The sequence below is a fragment of the Sciurus vulgaris genome (genome assembly GCF_902686455.1).
Source record: "Sciurus vulgaris genome assembly, chromosome: 9".
Lineage (NCBI taxonomy): Eukaryota > Metazoa > Chordata > Mammalia > Rodentia > Sciuridae > Sciurus > Sciurus vulgaris.
This window is the reverse complement of record NC_136469.1, coordinates 140,947,687-140,965,522: the sequence shown is the minus strand read 5'-3', so window position 1 is coordinate 140,965,522 and position 17,836 is coordinate 140,947,687. Positions and strand designations below refer to the sequence as shown.

The 17,836-nt window shown below is 47.5% G+C and overlaps 1 protein-coding gene across 2 annotated transcripts in view; it reads right to left on the bottom strand.

The window, feature by feature from the left end:
* Positions 1–17,836, bottom strand: part of STK32B (serine/threonine kinase 32B) — a 293,670-nt gene that overhangs the window by 274,857 nt on the left and 977 nt on the right. The gene's annotated exons all lie outside the window — the stretch shown is intronic.

Sequence of the window (17,836 nt, the reverse complement as noted above, 5' to 3'; positions counted from 1 at the left end):
CAGGAGGCTGCAGCGTGCTGTCAAGTGGTCTGATGTAGATAGAGTAGAATGTGTTGGAAAATGGGAAAAAATATCAGCGAATGTCTTTCCAAATTTGATTTAAAATGTCAATGCACAATCTAAGAAGCTCTGCAAACCCTAAGCAAAAACACACACAAAAAAAACAAAAAAGAAAGCCACACCTGGACACATCATAGGCAAACTGATAAAGGCCAAAGAGAAAGAGAAACCCTCAAAGCAGCGGAGGACAGACGCACAACCTAGAGAACAATGGTGTGGGTGACAGCTGGCCTCTCATCAGAAACAACAGAGGCGAGTCGGAAAAGTGGAGGAAAGGCACCAACAAAGGCTGCGAACACTATCAACGCAGAGTTCCGTCCAGTGAAAACACTCTTCCAAAATGAAAGTGAAATGAAAAGACACTTCAGTTCAATAACAGCTGAAATGGTCTGCCGCCCGCAGCTTGCACCGGCAGCAAGGGTAAAGGCACGTCTTAGGTTAGAGCAGCAGAACATAAGGCAAGTGTGAAGCCCTGGGAAACACTAAGACATCGGAAGTTTATATATGTGGGCAAATAAAAGACATTTTTCTTTTCTTAGAAGCAATTGATATTAATGAAAATATCAATCACATAACATGGTTTTCATATCACATGCAGAAAAAAGATATATGACAAGGTAGGACAAAAAATACAGAAATGGAGTTATGCTGTTGGAGGCCTCTTTTACTACACAGGCAGTGGTGTATCAATGTGAATTAGACTGTGGCAAATTAAGGAAGTACATCGTAATTCCTAAAGCAACCATTTAAAAATGCAAAGAGACTTAGCTAAAAAGCCCAGAGTTGAGATAGAATATAAAGCAGAAATCATTAGGCTAACAAAAAACACAAAAAGGAAAAAAGGAAAGCCAAAAACATAGCAAGTAAACAAGACAAATAGGTGGCAAAATGAGACCCAAGCACACCGAAACCACATTAAATATAAATGAACTAAACACCCCACTTAAAAGGCAGAGAATTTCAGATGGCCCTAAAGGAAGACCCAACTACATGCTGTTTAAAATGAGACTTAAATTAAAAAATGAGGATGTATTAAAAAGCAGTGATCATGTTAGTAGCAGCCACACTGAATTTAAAACAAGCAGCATTTCCAGAGGTAAGGAAGAAACCTTCATAATGATATGTCAATTCATCAAGAAGACACAGTAATTAATCCTAGATATGCTTCTAATATTAACATAATTTGAAAACATAAACACCGACAAAACTCAATAGAAAAATTCACTATTGTACATAAAATTGTTAACTCTTCCCTCTCAGTAATTAGATTTTTAAAGAGCAGCAAAACTCAGCAAGGGTGTAGACAGCGTGAACAACCCAGAGTGACATTTGCAGAAGTCCATGCCATGACTATGAGATGCACGTTCTCTCCCAGTGTGTGTGGCCCGTCTGCCAAGCTCAGCAAGTGCTGAGCCCCGAGTCTCGACAGATTCCAAAGCGCTGAGAACAAACAGAACTGGGAGTGGAATTCTCAGGCTGAGAGAGGCGAGTCTCTTCTGGACTCTTCTTCCAGCCTTCCCAGAGTCTGGTGTTGAAGTGGTGGGGGTCCAGGGACAGGACAGCAGGAGTGCAGGTCAGGGAGCATGTGCAGTGTGCAGAAAAAGTCCAGGGTGACTAGAAGGGCAGTTTGTGAAGTAGGAGAGGCTGAGGAAGCAGTGGACTTGACAAGGACAGAAGGGAGGGTACAACTGCAGAACATTAAATATCAGTTTTCTACCTAGAAAGCTATGTAAAAATCCAGGGTTGACAGTTAAAAATTTGAGTTTGCAGGTTATAGGTTGAGCCTGCAAACAGCAACATCATAAAAAGAGAGAGGGAGGAAGGGGGTTGTCAGCACATGACACACTAGTGGATTTTAAAATAGGTATTACTTTCAACTCATCTCAAACCAACCTGATACTTGGGAACTTCTGTCCAAAAGACCTCTGCCATAAAGTTACACCAGAATCCATTCTCACCAACTACAAACAGTAAATGAATTCAGAAAGAGGAAGCTGTGTGGTAGTCAGCTTTCCATCACTGTGACAAAATAACTGAGGAAAACAAATTTAAAAAAGAAAAAGTGTGTTCTTACTCATCGTTTCAGAGGTTTCAGTCTGTAGACAGCTGGCTCTGTTGCTTTGGGTCTGTGGTGAGGCAGAACAATCATGGGAAGAGTTCATGAAGGAGCAAAACAGTTCACATCATGGCAGTCCAGAAACAAAGAGAACAAAGGGCCAGGGTCCCAATATCCCCTACGAGGGCCCAGCAACCCAACTTCCTTCCTCCAGGTCCCACCTCTTAAAGGTCCAAAAAGCTCCCAACATCCCCACAGACAGATGATCAGTCCTTGAACACATGGGTTTTGATGGACATTTTAAGATTCAAGTCATAATGAGCGGAATCTGCCACAGGCATATATCAGAGGCACACACCAAGAAACAAACCAAACTGCCAACTGACATTCCAGGGCCTGATCCTGTATCCCACTGGCCAAGAAAGGCAAATAATCATGAATTACGGTTCGATTTCTCTCCCTGATCTCTGCTGTCCTCTACATCACAGAATTAAAGGAGCTGGTAAAACAGAAGTTTTGCGAGATTTATAACCTCCGTTTAAGACCATGATACCCTGAAAGATCAGAAGCATTTGTTATTTTCTGGGAGGAAATAAAATGCCAATGCAAATTGCTTTCAAATGCAAATCCAGAGCAAGTACAATTCTAGTTAATGCAGGAAAGGTGTGTTCTCCTAAACCCCTTTGATTTCTGCTGCAAGATTGATGGAGTAATTACACTCTGGAGAGGAGGGTTAAGAAACGATGTTGAAACTTATTAAATACTACATGCAGCGACTTTTAAGATTTTGTTTGAAAAGTGTGCTTTAAAATAATTACGTTTTTAATGAGATGTATAAATATCTTATACCACTTAAGTGATCAGCAGAGAATTCTGCTGCAGCACTTTTGCTGAGTTTGAGGAGCTATATCGCCTACAGAGGGAGCGTACTGGCGTTTTCCATAGGATCGAGGAGGGGCTAGAGGCTGGCAGAGCCTCTGTGGGTGTATCTGTGTTAATATGTGCATGGTGTGTTGTGACAGCAGGAGCGAGACCCAGGTGTGCAAGCAAGGCCAACAGCAAGGCCACCAGGGCCCCCCTCCCCTCCGGTAAGTCTCCCAGCCCCCGTTCCCTCCCCTGCCAGCCCAGCAGGGTCTTTAGAACATGAGTCTGGTGGCCTCTTCTGGGATGGAAGCTGGAGTGCCTCTGGGCCGTCCACCAGGACGAGTCTCCGCTCCCGCTCGGTTGACACTCTGCTCTTCCTCATCCTCTCCCAAACTTTTCCTGCATGTTCCTGCCCCCTTGCGCCTGCAGCACGGTGCATCCTCCCACGTCCTGGGAGACGGGACTCTGGGGACCCACGACGTGGGAAGTTCAGCAAGACCCAGAGGGAGTGGACAGGTCAGCGGGCTTCGTCTGCAAAGGAGTGGGGGAGAGAGCCCAGGCCCTAGGCGGCATTCTGTCCCAACCAGGAAGCCGGTAGGCGTGCTGAGACTGCTGGCCACGGGCCCTGCGCCGTCCTTTCCTGCTGGCCACTGACTTTGTGCCATACCCCGCCTACTCCTCAGGCTCACCTCTGCCAGGCATGCTAACTAGGACCTCACTGCCACCCCGTCACCTCTGCTCTGAAGTGGCAGGCCAGGGCTTGGACAGCTCAGGTGGGGGCACAGGCAGCAGGCACTGCTGGCACCCAGTCTCCCTCCCTTCAGCACCTGGACGACAGAGGTCCCTACAGGACAGGGCTCCACGTCTGACCCCCACTGCCCTGCCTCCCTCTGTCTCTCCTCAGGGCTGCCGAGAAACTCCGCAAAGGACTCGTGACTACAGAAAGGCCAGAGGGCCATCAGCGCATCGGCGGCGGCAGCGCAGAGCACGCTGTTCCCCGCTGCTGGTTCCACACGACTGGCCCCAGTCGGGCTTCTGGAAACCGCCGCCTTCCTGACAGCGGTAACGAGGGTCCTCAGCACGGCCGTCGCCTAGGAGAATGGAAATAAGGAGAGCGTCCTGCCTGGCTGATGAAGGTGGACTGGAGGAAGCAGAGCCATAGTCCCTAGTGCACCCAGCTGCCCCTGCTCTGCAGCCCCAGCCCCTGGGTGTGGACCAGGCCCTCGTAAGCCCTGCACGCCGCACCCCAAAGCCCTGGACACACTTCCTCACTCCATCATCATCTACATCGCCACCCTCCAGAGGAAGAAACCGCAGCTCAGAGAGGTTAAGCCGCCGGCCCAAGGTGACACAAAAACTACGTGAGAAAAACAGGATTCGGACCCAGATCTGTAGGATCCCAAACTCCATTTTTAAACTCCATGTAGTAACCTTCAGTCACAAAATTCAATCTTAATAAACCTGGTATGTGCTTATTACTGCCAGAGTATGAAGCATTTTACATGGATTAACTCACCTACTACTCACCACAGTTCATGGTGGAAGACCATTTAACCGCCACTACACAGACGAGGAGACTGAGGGTCAGAGAGGTGAATAAACTTACGCAGGAACATTCAGCCAGTAGGCAGCAGAACCAGCACTGGGTTCAGGGCTATCTGGCTCCAGGGCCTGTGCTCTTAACCACTGTGCTGTGGGAAGTGAATGCCTGCTGGAAGATTCCACGGTGGATCTGAGCCAGGGTTTTTACACACCCCAGATACACACGCCGGGCCCACCGCCCATCTCTAAGCTGAGCCGGAAGATGGAGTATGGGTTTGGAAGGAGAGCTGACTGAAAAAAGAGTCAAGCTGCAGCTCCATCGTAGGCTGCCGTGAGTTCCCATGGTGAGCTGCTGAAGCCCCGGCCTGCCTGCCCTCAGAGCTCTGCCGCTCCATGAACACTCAGGCTGGACGCATCCCCAGACCTCCGCGACGCCCACCTGCGGTAGGACATCCACTCAGGCTGCCCGTGGTTCATTCACTGACAAACCCATTCAAAATCCACCCGCTGGGCCCTCATGAGCTGAGGTTCTCAGGGGTGGCTGACAACGTGTTGGTGACCACCGTCAGCCACAGTGTCCTGCGTAACTGGAACCTGCCACGTCAGCCCAGCTCACAGGTTCCCCTCACACAGACACAGAAGGGGACCACGTGAGCTGGTGGCCATGCCCATTAGAAAAATCACCCGTTGCTGAACGGCGCTGTTTCCCCTCCACCATACTTTTCCTTGCTCGCTATCTGCAGATGTCTTGGTGCATTTCTAATTTGAAGCAGAAATGCCGAGATCCATTGCAAATGCCCTGTTACAGCGCTATCGGTCAACAGGGGACTGCACGGGGCAACAGTGCAGGCAGCACGTGGCTGTGCACAACCTATAAAAGCCGCCAGATTCTGCAGGTGGGAAGCAAGTGACTGAGTCTCGGAAAGACTGGCCCAGGGACAGAGCATTCAAGTCATAAAAAGAAGTGAGAGCGGGACCGCGGTCTGTCACCGGAGGGAGCCGGGCCAACCTCCACCTCCCCAGGCATCGCAGGGGCTCACGGCACCTCGCGACCGCTGCTGGTCTAAAGACCCACCGCCACCGTGTGCGAATGCCCACAGCAGGGGCTTATTAAACTCCCTACGTCCTTTAGAAACCTGGAGGGCAGCAGCGCTGGTCCAGGAGTCAGGTGAGGTGCCCTGAAGCAGGACCAGTGGGCGGCGACCAAGCCAGTGGGCGCAGGGATTCCGACAGAAGGACAGCTGGTCAGGGCCTCGAGCAGAAGAAAGGGAGCAACTTCCAAGAGACGGAGGAAAGGCCCCGCGGTCAGCGTGCAGACTGAGGCTGACTGTTAGAGGAAGAGGGTGGTGGCTCCCCAGGCGGCCGCCCGCGGCAAAGACCTCCAGCCGCACGAAACCAGGCGAGCCGGGAGGCGGGCGGGGCCGGAAGACCCCAGACAGCCTGGCCTTCACTCTAAGTGCCGCGGGTGCCCTGGGAAATGGACAGGATCCCATGGGACCCGAGGCCATCCCGGAGCTGGGTGGGGGATGTTCTGAAAGCACAACAGGGCGTCTGGGGTGGAAGCTGGAGTGCCTCTGGGCCATCCACTGGGACAAGTCTCCACGCCCGCTCGGCTGACACTCTGCTCTTCCTCGTCCTCTCCCAAACTTTGCCTGCCAGGTGGGACGCCCCGGGGGAGTCCAAATGGGATGCGGTGATCGAATCGGGGTGGCGGGTGCGGCTGGAAAGGTGGGCAGACCTGGGAGATATTCAGGACATACAGTCAACACAGCCAGGTGCCTGCGTGGAGATGATGAAGCTGCACTAAGCAGGCAAACCCTGGAAGAAAGTCAGTGAGGCAAAGTCCTGCTGACTTGGAGGGATTCACTCTTTTGAGCCATCCAGAAGCAATTATAAGTAGGAACACAGGTTTGGAAACCAGAAGAGAAATATGCATCATAGTAATGTCACTGAGTCACGGTCATATAGGACTATGTGCCAGTTACTAATGTATTGTCCCTCAGCTCCAAGTCAAACTGGTGATGCAGGAGCCGGACCCTGTGGACAAGGCTCCTTTTGCCACTGGGTTCCTGTTAGGCGTTGCCAACAGGGGGCGCAGGAGGGCCTGCAGGAGCAGAGTGGAGGGAGGGGCCTTTCTTACTCATTCCCAGGTGCACTTTTCCACCTGTCGTCCATCAGGTGAGCGTGTGCGGGCCTGCTAGCCCTCATCTCGGGGCACCAGTTGCAGTCTGTCCTTCTGCATGGCCTGCCCCTCTGGGGACCACGCTTCCCACAAGAGATGGGCATGGCAGCCTTGGTGATGGGGTCAGTGTAGCCACACTCACACTGAAGTCTCCTTTCCTGACCACTCTCTCCCAGCCCTCCAAGGACTGGCTACTTGCTGGGCTGCTCCTGCCACACCTCCCAGAGCCCTCACTGACTGCATTGAGTAGTAAACCTTTGACCAGCTGGCAGCTCTTTGAATTGCATTTTCCCTTTTGAAAACCAGTGTGGCTTTGGGCTCCTGCTCTGCCCTGATGATGCAGAGAGACTGAATGCACAGAGGTCCACCAGGTCACCCAAGGAGGCAGCAGGGAGGGCTGAGGAAGAGATCCTCGGGCACCGTCTTAAGACCTCAAAGCTTCATTGCCAGGGAGGGGAGGCTGGCCTTGTAAAGATGAAGAACCAGCCGCCAGGGATGGGAAGGGAAACCCAGGAGGGTGTCCAGCTACAGAAGCCACAGGAAAACTGAGCTCAACAACTATTAAGCATAAATCTCCGGGTGGAGGCTTTCTGATACATAGAAATATAAACCATATAATATAATATAATATATATAATATAATATAATCATATTTAAGAAATATGATTACATTGAAATTATATTTATGATGTCAACCCACATGATAAAGGAATTGAGAAGTGACATCACTGTGTTAGTCAGCTTTGCATCACTGTGACCAACATACCTAACAAGAGTGACTTAGAGGAAGAAAGTTTATTTTGGTTCACAGTTTCAGCCTCAGTGCACGGTTGGCTGTCTCCAGGGCTCTGTGCCAGAGGTGAGGCAGAACCCTGTGGTGGAAGGGTGCAGTGGAGGAAGGGCGCGGTGGAGGAAGAGCGCGGTGGAGGAAGGCCACTCAGTCCCTGAGAGCCAGGACGCAGGGAGAGCCTGGGTCAAGAAGCCAGGGACAGAGAGATATGATCCCCACGGGCATGCCCCTGGTGACCCGTGTGCTACCTTCCTACAGTTATCACCCATTACCATTGAAATTAAATTAATCCATCAATGGTTCAATCTACTGACTAGGTCACAGCCCTCTGATCTGGTCGTTTCACCTCCCAACATTTCTGCACTGACTCACACATGAGCTTTCAGGGGACACCAGGTATTCAAGCACAGCATCACAGAACAGGAGACATATTGTAACACATAACTGACAAAGGAGTGCAATCTAGAATATGTAACGAGCCTCTACAAATCAAAAAAGACGGACATATAATAGAAAAAACTATCCAAGCTACGAACAGGCCCTTCACAAAAGTAGAAACATCACTGACAACCAAAAATAAGAAGAAACTTCAACCTCATTAGTTAGAAAATGAGTTTAAAGCAGCAATGAAATACCCTTTCAGGTTCATTCAATTGGCAAGTATGAAAACGTCAATATTAAAAAATATTGGCAAGGCCATAAATATGTGCTGTCCAATATGGAAGCCACTAGCCACAAGTGGCTTTTAAGTGCTTTAAATGGAGCTAGCTCAAATTGAAACATGCCATGTAAGTGTAAAACTCAATTTCAAAGATTTAGTATTAATAAAAGGATGCAAATACCTCATTAATCATTTTAAAATTCATTTGTACATTGAAATGATAATATTTTGAGTATTTGTGGCTAAATGACATATATCATTAAAATGTGGGTCACCTCCTTCTTTCTACTTTTATAATGGTGCTACTGTGGTTCACAGTTATTTGCAGAATCTTATTTCTATAAAACAGTGCTGACGAACAAGAATGGCTGGAATAGATTTTCTGGGTGTAAACTTATCCTACCACTTTGGATAACATCTGTCATTATCTCAGGAAGCTGTACCTGTAGCTACTCCAGAACAGTGGTTCTCATTTGTCACACCCCCTAGAAAAGTCTTCCATATGAGCATCAGGACACATGGACAAGAGTGTTGAGAGTTCATTGTCCAAAAGAGTCAGAAGCTAGATGCCATCAAATATCCAGTATCAGAGGAAAGGGTAAGTGCTTTGGGTAGAGTGGCAGGATGGGACCTGTCGCAGCTGTGAAGGTGACTGGAAAACAGCAGTGTGGGCGGGCCTTCGACATTCAGTCTACACAAAGCAGCAAGCTTTGGGAGAACACATAAAACACGCTACCATTGGTACAGATTTCAAAAACAACACAAACGAAACACTATTGCTTAGGAAGGAGAAAGCATGGGGAAGGAGAAGGAGTCCGGGGCAGGTCCAGAAAGCTCTGACTGAACTGGGCAGGATCTGTTTAGTTAGGTGGTGAGTTCGTGGGTGACTTAATTTTGCATACAAGAAAAAAAATGACTTACCTTTTTCTGCTGATTTTAAGTACAAAAAGATCATGATGACCCTCATCAAAGCAGTTTCCCTAAAGTGTTAAAGAGAAGCCAGATGCAGGGATGTGAGGATGAGTGGCTGAGAAAGCATGGGGGGGACTGGTCTTGCAGGAAGTCCAGCCGTGAACATGCGGACAGCTGGGGGAAGCGCACAGAGGCACTGGCGTCCAGGAGAATGCACGCGTGGAGGAGCTCCTCCCCTGTCACAGACTGAGGAGGGGGCTTCTGCTTCAGTGAACTGGAGGACTTTTGGACAGTCATACAGTTATAACTGTACAAAACTGACATTTGAAGAAGTTGTTTAAAGAACTATAGAGCTATCAGGGAAGAAAGGACCTGCAGGCCAAACACCTAGGAGAAAGGAAGTTCAAAAAAAGTGGGCCCAGGATTAGAGGCCACTGTCCTCAAGTGGTATCTGTCAAATCTAAAAGAAGATTACAAGAGGCGGAGAAGCCAAGCAGGCCTTGGAAGCCCTCACAACCTGGGGGAGGGAGCGACCCCAAACATCAGAACCTGCCAAAGAGAAGGAGGCTTGCCACATGCCCCAGGCTTCCTATAAGGACACCTCGGGACTAAACGACTTTCTAGCAGTCAGTGTGAATTAGATGGAGTCCAACCTCATGGGCTTTCAAACCACCTTGGTCTTTGTGAGGATTAAGATGAAACATGATTCCTAGCACCTATAGCACAGTTGCCTACAAAGCGCAAAAGGAAACTCTTTCTTGAGAAAATATCACTCAAATTATCTCTGAACTACTTCCTATTAAATGCACAGCATGATGTACAGGTATATCACACAGAGAAGACAAGATATGTCTCAAGGGAAACAACAGATAATAGAAGTAGGCCCACAGGGTTGCCAAATAATGAAAATGTCAAACATGTCTTCCAAATGGACTTGATAAGTATGCTTATGAAATTAAAAGGTAGGTTTTGAGAATTTCATCAGACAATAGGAAGTCATTAAAGAGAACAAACTGATAATTCTAGAACTAAAAAAGACAATAATTAATGTTAAAAACTTAATTGTTGTACAGACTTGAAATGATTAAAAAATAAGCATGTCAGATGAAAATATTCAAACTGTAAATAAAGAGAGATAAAAGGACACAAAATACGGAAATACTGTCAGAGTCAAATGGTGGCATGGTGATAAGGTCTAATATCTGTGCAATTTGAGATTGACAATGTGAGAAGGAAGAGAAAATGTCAGAAGCAATGTAAAAAGCAAAATAAAAATCCTCCAAAACTAACACAGTCACTAAGTCGGCAATTCAAGAAGCACTAACCACAAGCAGAAAACAGTCAGAACATCACACCGTGCACACCATAGTTGCATGTTTGAAAACAGAATGTAAAATCTTAAAAACAGCCGGTAAGAAAAAGATATGAGCTTAAAAGGAACAAAAATAGTGCCGACAGATGTCTTTTAATCATAAACAATGAAGAACAAAAGACAATAGAAACATATCTTCAGGGTTGGGGTCCTGGCTCAGTAGTGGAGCGCTTGCCGGGCACGTGTGAGGCCCTGGGTTCCATCCTCAGCGCCACAGATAAATAAATAAATAAATACATACATACATACATAAATAAATAAATGTCCACTGTCAACTAAAAAAATATTCTAAAAAAGAAATATATCTTCAAACTGCTGAAGGAGAAATCTGCCATATAGAACACAGCCATAAAAATAATCAGTCACAAAGTCTAAATAAAGATATTTTCAAACAAACAAAAAGTAAAAGAAATTGTCACCAGTAGGCATACACTAAAGGAAAAGCTAAAGAAAATTGTTGGGAGAAATCCTAAGGCTTGGCTAGCAGCTGTGAATGTCTCAAGTGTGTAAGGAAAACCTTCGCACATTCACGCCCGTCAGGAATACCTACAGAGAGGACCACTCTGTGCTGGTCACTTAGGAAAGTAAATGACTGGCCCCAAATTGACCTAGTGTTACCAAGGGAACCTGTATAGGGGCCTGGTGGTCTGATCCCCCATGGCACACCATGATTGGGTTAAAAGTCTATAAAATGTACGGTTTCTCCTGCAATAAACGAGTTTGCAGGTTGCTCGCCACAAGCCTGCTTTTACCCAACTCCCGGGGTCTGGGTTATGACTCCATCGGCTCTTACCTGTGCCTGAGCTAGCCTGGCACCCCTACAAAAAACACTTCAGTCAAGGCAAATGACTTCAATGGAAACTTGTAAATGAAATAAGGAATCAAGAATAGATCTATGAAAAATATAACCCATGATTCAATATTGTCTCAAAAATCTAGAAAAAGAATATAAATCAAACCTGACAGACAAGTATACAGAAGAGAAGGATAAATTTAGAACAGACATCAGGGAATAAGGAAGTAAACAAACAAGAATTAAAGTTGAAAACTGTCTAAATTCAAAAAAACAAGGGCTGCTAAACTACACAAGACGGATCAAGAAAAATATGTAAGAAAAAAGTGCAAATTAGGAAGATCAAAACTGAAAAAGGAGAAATCACTACAGATAATACAGATTTGGAAAAAGAGAAGAAGAAGATATCATGAACAACATCATGCCATACAGCAGAAACTTATCAATAAGAGCAGTCCTTCACAAGCTCTCCCAGAAAATACCAAGTACAAGAATACTTCTCAATTCCCTTAATGAGACCAATAAACCTCCTTAAAATAATAATCTGGAAAACTGATAAAGCCATCAGAAATGAATTATTTCTTCCTACTTACTGGAAGAGTTCAGGGAGGATTATTATTACAAGGTAATCAGCGCTTGACTGACCCTTCTCCTGCCGGAAGCGAACTCACACCCAATCAGCGCTTGACACCCCTAGCAACAAAGCTCACCCAATCAGCTCTCACCCCGTTTCATGCCCCAACCAATCAGCCTCTTCCCGGCCTCATATAAGTGCGTACATTTTCAAAATGAAACGGAACTGCTCTGGCCTTTGGCTTTGCCTAGTGTCTCTGTGTGATTTCTTTCAATTATTATTTCTAACATTTGGGAATTCACCTAGGAAGACAATGAAGTCTAGACTTTTCTTCATAGGAAAGCTTTAGTACCAATTCAATAGGTCCATAGCTATAGAGGTTTTTTAGTATTTAAATTCTCTTCATGTTATTTTCAGTTAATTGTGCTTTTTCAAGTGTATGGACATCACATTCATAATATCTTCCATGAAGAAAGTTATACACAAAATATTAGCAAGTCAAATTCAAGAATATACCAAATCTAAGTGAGGAAACCCAGTCATGAAAAGTTCATTTAACATTTTAAAACCAACCAATATAAAAATTGTTTTGAACAGAAAAAAAGAGAAAAGTTTGCATACCACCCCAACAGATGCACAAAAATCATTTGCTTCAATTTAACCCCCACCAAGGATTTTAAAATCTCAGTAAATCAGGGTAGAAGGAAATTTCATCATATGATAAAGTGTATGTACAATAACACCACCACTAACATAATACTTAAACCATAAACTAGGGAATGCTTTCTGCTTGAAGGAGGGCTGACTTTGGTCAGTGTACCAGTCAGGATAGGCTGGGGTATGCTTCGGTAACAAGCAACCCCAAATCTCAGCAGCTTAGAGCAGCACTTGTGCCATGCAAAGTTCCACTGCAGACTGGCAGGTAGAGGGTGTGACCTCTGCTTTATGTCCTCACTCTGGGAACCAGGCTGAGTCAGTTTCATCATGTGGGTCTCTGTGGTGGTCCCAAGGTAGAGAGATATGAAGTGATACCTACCCTGATTACTTCGACCGACATCTGACACACATCATCTCTGCTCACTTTGGTTAGAGTAATTCACGTGGCCCATAACTTCAAGGGGACAGGGATGTATAATTATTTTTGTATGCATGGAAGTGAAAGTAAACGAGATATTGGTGAACAATGGTAATGTCCCACATTGATGGACCTTTTATATTAATGACTTCACAGAAGTCTTCAGTGAGTCGGCCCAGGTGCCAAAATATTCAATGACTAAGGACACAGGGACACTCCCGGGGGGTCCAGGGTTGGCAACAACACTGCCCTCCATGTTTTCCTCTCCGGGCTCTGGCTCAGAGACTCACCTCAGTCTAAAACCGTCTTCTCTTCCTGGGTGACTCAGGTTTGCCAATTCTCCTCAGGACTCCTAAATGGCTCATCCTCATTACCTTCTGAACTAGAATGACCCTCTAGGGTGGAAGGACCCCGAGACCCTGTTTAGAACAGTGTCTACACCTCTCTGCAGTTGCTCAAAGCCCTGACTTTAGATAACTGGATTGCTCTTTGTTCCTTCCAATTCTCTCAGGAAACTGCCTAAGCTCAGTGCTAGCTTAAGCTATTCCATTCTCCTAGAATACTGATCTTTCTTCTCTCAAGGCATTTAAACCTTCCCTCAAGACTCAACATAATTCTGCCTCTGTCCTAACACCCGTCACTCCCCATAAGAGAGCCATCCCCCCACCAAAGCAAGGGTTTTGTCTTTCCCGGAAATGGGGGAGGGCTCTGCCTTCCCTCTCAATGGGAAGAGGTTGCTATCTGGAGTCATGATGTGCAGGCCTCCGACAGTGGCCAGTCATTACAGGCTGCTGTGCGGATGTGCCTCATGGGCTTGGAGAACCGTGACTGTGGGCCACCAAGCTGCTGGCAATGTGGGGTCCATTCTGCCAAGTCAAGTCTCTGCTCCAGCAACTGTCAATGTCGAAATGGAGGGACAGGAGCAGGAAGGCCATTCTGGTCTCAATTCCGGTGCATGATCTCCAAACAAAGTTTACTGGTAACAAATCTGAAATGCCTGTGTCTCTTGATAGCTTCAAAACCGGAGGAATGCAGGAAATCGGCCCCTGACAAGTTATTGCTTTCATCTTTCATTAAGAAAACTAGCTGCCACATGCCTTCATTGGTCCTGTTCGAGGTTTTGCAGACAGAAAAGGTTAAAATAAGGAAAAAGTAATTGCTGCTCTTACAAGGTCCCAATCTAGGGCAGAATGTGGACATAGGATGTCTTCTGGATGTCAAAAGTTCCCTAGGGGTCCATATGGGAATGTTTGCCCACGGTGATGCTATTGGGAGGTGATGGAATCTTTAATAGGGGGGGCCTGGTGGGAGGTCTTTGGGGTTTATCCTTGAAGGGATAGTGGGACCATCAACCTTTCCTCATGCATTTACTTCCTGATCATGAGGTGAGTAGTATTCCTCCACCACTTTCTCCCCATGATATGCTACCTGCATGTCCAAAACAACAGGACCCACCAGTCATGAACTGAAACCTCTAAAATTGCAAGCCAAGAGGAAACCTTTTTCTTTATACATTGATTATAGCAGGTATTTTGTTATAGTAGTGGAAAACTGATTAACACAATATACAATCAAACAACTGAATGAGATAAGACAAAGTGTCCCAAACTGTGTTCCAAAGAACACATCAGTAACAGGTGCTGGAGTGAATGGGCTCTTTGTTTTTATCTGCCTGCCCAGTGGTGTGCACCTGCCCTTCTGCTGATATTCCAGAATTCCTTGGGAAACTTTTTCACATACACCCTTAGTCCAAATGCCTCACCACTGCTTAAATTCAAGCAAGGTTTGTGATCCAGCTTGGCCAGTTTGAACCTTCTACCTCCCAATAATAGCCCAAGACCTACTCAGAACTGATAAGAAGTAACCCCAGGATGTTCTCTGTAGTTACGATGAGAAAGACTCTCTCTTCTACGCTGAGAGGAGACTGTGGGCCTGGAGTCCCCTGAGGAGGCAGCCTGTCGAGAATAAAACTCAGAAAGGAGAGCAAAGAATATGAGACACGAGATTCCTAACGTGATTGGGAGCCTGTGTTCCGCCGGGGCTTATGAGATTGGCATCTTCGTTCATTCACTTGCTGAAAACGTAGCAGGCGTCTCTTACGCCCCAGGTCTTACTTCAGGCCTCGGGATACAGCACTGGATAAACCCCACGAGGTCCTATCCTTAAAGAGACTGCGACACTTTAAGGAGAGGCAGTGTCACAAGCCTCTGCTTTATTTTATTCTTCAGTACTCAGGATTGCCCAGAGCTCTACCATGGAGCCACCTCCCCAGCCCTTTTTTTATCTTTGAGATAGAGTCTTCTTAAGTTGCCTGAGCTGCCTTTCAACTTGCCATCCTCCTGCCTCGGCCTCCTGAGGAGCTGGACAAAATCCCCGCTTTTAAGACACTTGCAAATGAGACGGGAAGGAAGACAGACCATACTGAGGAAATAAGTAAAATAAGTAGCACGCTGGATGGCGGCCATCGCTACCAAGAGAAATGAAGCAGAGACAGGGCTGGGAGCGCTGTTCTGCCAGGAACCCCAAGGAGGTGCGGAGGGCTGCCGGGAGGAGCCGTAGGCAAGAGGAGCGGGGCCAGCACCAGGTGGGAGGGCATCAGGCCTGCCTGGGAGCCGGGATGCAGGTGGGCTGGGAAGGAGGCAGGAGGTGAGGCCCCGGAGGGCAGGGTCTCCGGGCATCTGCAAGGACTTCCTCTATTATTCTCCCCTGATGCCAGCTGCACCTGGGGCCAGAGGGAGGGGCAGCAGTAGCGGATTACGCAGAGGCCGCACGCGGCCTGACATTTTAGCAGGATCACAGGACGGCCTGGCTACTGGCGGCTCTGAAGGGCGAGGGCAGAAGCAGGAGACTGGCGAAGGAGGCGCTGGGGGCCGTCTAAGACAGAGCTGCGGCCAGGGCTCCAAGCAGCAGGGCAGTAAGGAAGGGAGCCAATCAGATCCCTTAAAGCACTTGGTGTTGCTTTTCTGTCGTTCACGAGTCAAGGAGGCCCCGCCACTGCGCCCCGTCCACCTGACTCAGACGCCATCCATCGAGGAACGCTGGTGTTTTATGCACCACTGAGGAGCAATGCCGCCAATTAATCTATGACATGATTCTTTCTCACGGCATGAAAGAGCTCTGGCCACTTGTATGTGGTGTTCGCATGGACAGCTGTGCTCACACTGGGCCAAACTGTGCCCTAAGAATGGAGATGGCCGGGGCACAGTGGTGTAATGACGAACTTTCAGCTGTGGCTCACATTAAAGTACTTAAAACGCAGACTGTCTCAGGTGCTTGTGCCTCGGGTCACCTGATGGCTACAACGTGGGAGAGCATGCACATTCATCGGGCCATGTCACTCCCCTGCCCAGTCCTTTCGGTGGCTCAAGAATGCCTACAAGATCAGGTCTGAGCATTCTTTTCTGGTCCCTGGGCCCTTCATGACTGGGCTGGAATTCCAGGGGCATCTCTGTGCCGTCCATTATCACAGTTCACACTGCAGGAGTGCTAACCAGTCCAGGCCCCCACGGGAGCCATGATTACCCTTCACCTCTGCCTCTGCCCACTCTGTTCCCTCCTTTGCCCACATCCTTCCTCTTCCAACCACTCCTTTCCCTGGGCAACTCCTGCCGTTTCTGCAAAATTCAAATCTAAAAGGAGGAGTTCTCTGACTTCTCTCCCCTCTCAGGGTTAGGGACTTGCCAACTGCTCTATATTCCTGGCATCCCACACAGGGGTGGGTGCAGAAAAAAATGACCAGTAAATGCCTGTGAAATTAATGAGCCTGTTGGTGACGAATAGCATGGTTTATTTGCACAGGGAAATACGTGAGAAAGACGCTGGCAAAATCAAACAAGTTAATGTTTCACGGGGCTGGAGAGTTCTGACCTTGTATTTCAACCAGCACCAAAATATGCAGCCAGCTTAGGCCCAATCCACTTTCAGAATGAGGAACCCCAGCAGGAAAAGCACAAGGTTGTATGCCAGAGATAAGTATTTTGCCAATAAATATTTTAAAGCACATTTTCTGGAATAAAAGAGATAGTGGTCAATATAAAGGTGGTGAATTTCCTCTGCAAATAAAAGAGTGAAGGGGAAAATAAAAAGGAAAGCAGCTAAGAAAATTACCTAAAGCATGACCTTGACCCAGGCTAGAACCATGAACCCATCAAATTGAGGGTGATGCTACACAGTGTCCAAACTCTTCCCAGGCCACACAAGAACCTCCACAATCTCTCCTCTGTCCCCAGCTCCTACTTGCCCACACTCCACACTAAACACCAGGAAGAGCTGAAGCCCCCAACCCTGACTGGCCCCCACTGCCCTTATCACCACGGGTGGTCATCCAGTTTCACCAGATCAGGAACTCCATCAAGGATGGACACGGGACTTTCTTGGCCCAGCAGGCACTGGCTTAACTGTGCTGATGTGCTCACCATCCTTTCCAGAGGAGCTGTTCTGGGGGCACCAGAACCATGGTAGCCCTAGACACCATGAGCTGTGTGCCTACAGGCTCACACCCAGGTAGTGATGACCAGCATGGATCCCAGGAAGACTGTCCAGCCTCAGAGCCAGCTCTGCCTTACTAGCCATGACTAGGACAGTCCCTTCCATCCACTGTTATAAACAACAATGTACATTTCTGTGGGGAGTCACGCAGGCTTGAGTGAACACAGCGCCTGGTACCAGGAAGGCTCCACCTCCTGGGTCGTATTTTGGGTCCACAGAGATGGGTCAGCAAGGTAGGAAGCAGTAACAGCAAGGCACTCCCGGCTGCCTGCACTTAGAAGGCGCTCGGTGGTTAAGCCTCTAGCAATTCTCCAAGGGCACGTGGGTTTACTGTAATTCTCATTTCATAGGTGAGGGAAATGATGCTTCAGAGAAATTAAGGAAGTTGCCCAGAGCCACACAGCACTGGAAAGAAGGTTCTGCTATCTCCAAATATAGAGCTCTGTCCCTCTGAGCCTGAGGGCTCC